The sequence below is a fragment of the Capra hircus genome, chromosome 4 (genome assembly GCF_001704415.2).
Source record: "Capra hircus breed San Clemente chromosome 4, ASM170441v1, whole genome shotgun sequence".
NCBI classification, from domain to species: Eukaryota; Metazoa; Chordata; class Mammalia; order Artiodactyla; family Bovidae; genus Capra; species Capra hircus.
The window spans coordinates 115,492,520-115,497,387 of NC_030811.1; positions in this window are offsets into that span (position 1 = coordinate 115,492,520).

Below are 4,868 nucleotides of genomic sequence, written 5' to 3' on the forward strand. Positions count from 1 at the left end.
GATGCCGAGTTGTGGCTGACTGAGCAGGGCTCCAGTGCACAAGGTGAGCCTCCAGCCACAGCGCAGATAGCCCCAGAGGTGAAGGGAAAAGAGAGTGTCACCTTCAGACAAGAAGGAGGTGGGGAGGGAGCTTGCAGGCTTCCAGAGGGTTGGGGGTCAGCATGGTATGGGAGGGACAAGGCTATTGGAACATCACTCTCAGGGAGACAGGCATCCCCAGGGACTGTGCTGGCCTGGTAGAGACTCTGAGCCATGCACGGGGACAAGTGTTCCAGGATGCCACTTGGCTGATGGGAATTGAGCACCCCAAGGGTTCCAGGGGTCCAGTCAGGTGCTGAGGTCTTCATAGCAAGAGATGTGGTGATGGAGAGTCATGGGCTGGGGGTGAGTCAGGAGCTATAGCATGTGAGGATGGACGGGAGCCCGAGTTACCTGGCGATCGCCTTCATCACTTCCTTTGCAGTAGAAATAGTCTCCACTATGTCTCTTGTAAGAGAGACTATTAAACACCATGGTTAAATTTAAGAGAAAACTAAGGAAGCAGCCATAAAATAATTCCATGGTCTTGATTTATTCTCTCTCAAATTCTTGTAATTTTTATTTGAAAAAAATTTTAGCCATGCCATATGGCATGTAGGCTCTTAATTCCCTGACCAAGGACTGAATCCGTGATCCCTGCAGTGGGACACAGAGTCTTAACTACTGGACTGCCAGGAAGGTCCCTCAAGTTGTTTTTTAAAATGGAAGCTTTGTCATATTCAACCATATACTGTATCATTTAAGAAAGACGTTCTCAGTTTCCGCGTCCGGGGAATCCACGGATGTTTTCTGTGTTTTGGTTACAGAGAAGCCACCAGCCATGCTCTCTGCTCCCTCACCCCGTTCACGTCCCTTCCTGGAGGTGTTTCACTAATCAGCAGTCCATCAACATCAAACATGATGGGCAGGACAGGACCCTGGGCTCTGGCATGGGTATCTGTGCTGCACTGAAGTCCAAATGCAGAGACACTGCCTGGCTTTGGGTACCTCCTCCCAGAAGTCACCTCTGCAGGGAAAGAAGTGACCGTGGGGTTCTCTGTTACTAGCCTTTGCCCCAAGAGTAGCAAGCACGGACAGGAGATGCTGTGTTTCTTTGTTTCTTTTTTTAGTCTGCTTTGCTCTGTGCGAGCTGAGAGGACCCAGTCTGCACCGCATCTGTCTCTGCAGCTCTGCAGTTCTGCGTGCTCTCAGGAAACGTCTGTCAGCCCTCAGGGAAGAGTCAAGAGCTGATGAGGGCTGGAGCAATGGGGTTCTTCAGGTTTGAAGAAGTGGCTGTAGCCCACTGTGATTCATCCCCCAGAGGTCCCTGCGAGTCCCGGGCCTCTTGGGAGCATGTGCTGCAGGCCCCCCTCCAGTGACTTTTAACACTGTGTGTCCTGATTCTGAATTCTGGTTCTCCAGGGATCCAGACACCTTCATGGATGCAGAAAAGAGATTGTGTGAGTTTGGCCCTGAAGGGAGCACGTGGCCCAGGAAGGCTGTTCTGGCCGTATGGGGACAGGGGCGGGGGGCATGAGGCACGTGGGGCTGGGAGGCTGGCTGACCAACAGTGTGACTGATGGGAGATTAGCAGCCTCTAATGACCCTGACTTTCACTAAAGGGGCATAGGCTGCTTTCTGTGGGTGTGGGGTCTCTGAAAGCTTCCAGCAGAGGAAGGATGAACCTGGGGCAGGTGGGAGGGGGAGAAATGAGGAGGGCAAAGTTGTAAGTGTCTGTTGGGAGGAGGAAGCTTCTTGTTGGCCTGCTTGCTGCTTGGCAGAACTCTCTGCTCTGCCCACGAGCCTTCGGGGAGCAAAGAGCAGAGTCCTGCTCCTCACAGGCCCCCCTTAGCCTGGGAGACAGGCATCATCACCCCACTGCCCCACCCTCTCTGAGTCACATCTGCCCCCTGCTGCTACCACCAGGAGACTGGGGAGAAGAGGATGGGAAGGTGGCTCTGCCTCCCTTCCCCCCGCTGTCTCCTGGCACCTCCAGGACCGGGGCCTCAGGCCTATTGACCCTCAAGAGGAACTCCGAACAATTGCATTGACATCTGCAGGTTTTCATAAATTGCAAAGGATGTCACTCTTATAAATACATGAACACAGATGTTTTACATTAATTCTTTACATCCTAAAGAATGTAATCATGAACTATAAATACACAGAATACCTGATGCGCACCATTTTCTCTGAAAAAGCCCACATACCACAAGCTCTTCAGCTGGAATGGGCTTCCCTTGTGGTTCAGCCGGTACAGAGTCTGCCTGCAATGCGGGAGACCTGGGTTTGATCCCTGGGTTGGGAAGATCCCTTGGAGAAGGGAAAGGCTACCCACTCCAGTATTCTGGCCTGGAGAATTCCATGGACTGTGTCGTAAAGAGTAGGACACGACTGAGCAACTTTCACTTTGGTTTGGACTGTTTATAATTGAAATTTAGTTTAAAATTTTTAAAGTAGTTTTATTTATGTATCGATTTCTGGCTGTGCTGGGTCTCTCTGTGGCAGTGGCTCTCCCCTAGTCACAGTGAGTGGGGCTGCTCTCTAGCTGTGGAGTACAGGCTTCTCATGGCAGCGGCTGGCCATGGTGTGGAGCGCGGGCACCAGGGTGCAAGTTGGAGTAGTCGTGGCACGTGGGCTTAGTCGCTGCCGCTCGCAGCAGAGGCCCCATAGGTGGGTGTGTGGGCTTAGTTGCTCCGTGGCATGTGGGATCTTCCCGGGTCAGGTATTTCCTGCATTGGCAGGCAGATTCTTTACTACCGAACCACCCGGGAAGCCCAGCATTTTTTGATAAATGATAAAACTTCTTCTGGATTGAAGATATGTCATATAATTATTATTAGCATACAGCTCATCAAGTCACATATTGATCAGTAAGTATTAAATATAAACGGTCGATGACATGAACACCTCCTACCCAGGAGGGATGATCGATTTTCTTCACCAGAAGCCTCACTGCTGTGGATGTGTTTGCCTCCCCTGCTCACTCCTTCCCCCTTCCAGTCTCCACGAGCTCCCCCAATGCAAGACTACAGAGCATCTCTGGCTATAGTTTGGCAGGATCTCCTGTGCCCAGGGCAGAAGAGTGTCCCCCTGAAACATACTTGGAAGGCCTTAACCCCAGTATCTGAGTATGACCTTATTTGGAAAAGGGTCTTTGCAGATGTAATCCAGCTAAAAGGTCGTTCTAGATGAGGGTGGGCCTCAGTTTAGTAAGTGTCTCTACAGGTAAAGAAGAGGCTCGGACACTGGGGTAGGGTGTGGACACCATCTGGGGGCAAGGAGAGACTGCTGGGATGTGTCCCCACACCCGGGAGCACCAGGGGTGCTGGCAGCGGCCAGGAACTAGGAGAGAAGATTCTTTTCAGAGCCTCCTGAAGGAACCACCCCTGTGGAGATCTGTGTTTCAGACTTCCTGCCTCCTGAACAGCAAGAAATAAAATTCTGTTGTTTGAAATTTTCCTGTTTACTTTGGGAGGGCAATCTGAGGAATAAATACACCAAGGCACCTGTTTAATAGCAAAGGGAAGGCCACAGTGGACAACAACTAGGATCCATGCTCTTACCTTGAACCCTCCCAGAAGCATCCGGCCTGATGGGATCGTTGAATGGCCTGCGACAAGTTCAGCCAAGGGGAAGGGCCCTGGGGGAATGGGGTACTTTCACTCAGGACTGGTGCGTGGGCTCGTCCATGGCCAGTCTATAGGGAGGAACGTGTGTCTGGCAAGGAAGGGGGAAGACGGGATTAATCCGTTTCGTGATCTCTTCAAGGCGCCCCTTGGAGTCTGTGCTTCTGCCTCTGTAGACATCAGCTCTGCTGTGTTGGAGACCCTGGTGTGAGTGTGGACATGCCTGGGGAAAGGACATAGGAAAGAGCCAACGTGATGGACAGGGCCAGTTTTGGCTGCAGTAGACTCACAGAGAAACACGAGCCTACTGCCTCCACAGAGTCACTCCCCAGGGTGTGCATTGAGGGTCGTTGCCACACCCAGCTCCAGGGAGGATGGTGACTGGGACGCTGATGCCCATCAGGAGTGCCTTTGACCCACAGGGGTGGGTGTTGGCAGCCAGTTCTCCCCTCTTCCCTCCCGGCAGATTCTCCTGAGACCCTGAGCTTCCCACTGCCACTCAAAGGACCAGCTGGAGACTGAGCGGCCGTCACCCTTCCCGTCTTCTGGGAAGGCATCTGTCTGTCCTCCCAGGCTGGCCTCCCCTAATCATGAGCTCAAACCCACAAACATCTGCTTCCTCTGGGAGCCAGGCAGGACTCCATAAAAGAAAGGGTGGCAGGGACTCGCCAGCTTCGGGAGGAGGCTGCATGGGAGAGGTTCTCCTCGCTCTGCAGGGTGAGCAACTCAGCAGTTTTATTTACATAAAGTCACGTTTTCTTCCCTTCCATACTGCACTGCTATTTCAGGAGGAACATTCTGAGCGAACATCACGTTCACATGGCATGGCTGGTTTATCCATCTCCCCCTCAACCTCGGCCACTCCTCTCTCCTTCGTCTCCACCCAGGCCTCCAGGACACTGTTTCCAGCACAAATGTTGGGGACACCATGGCCTTTTTTGTCTGGAAGTTGTTAGAATCTTTCCTGATCCGGGCGTGAGGTGGGCCGCTGGGGGAAATGGCTCTGCCCCAGGGCACTGTGGAGGGGCGCGGTTTCTGTTGCACAGCAGAGTAAACCATACACATATTTGTTGTTAATCGCTAAGTCGTGTCTGACTCTTTTTAAAACCCTATGGACTGTAGCTCAGCAGGCTCCTCTGTCCATGGATTACGCAGGCAAGAATACTGAAGTGGGTTGCCATTTCCTTCCCTGCCATATACATGCCCTCTTTTCCGTATTTC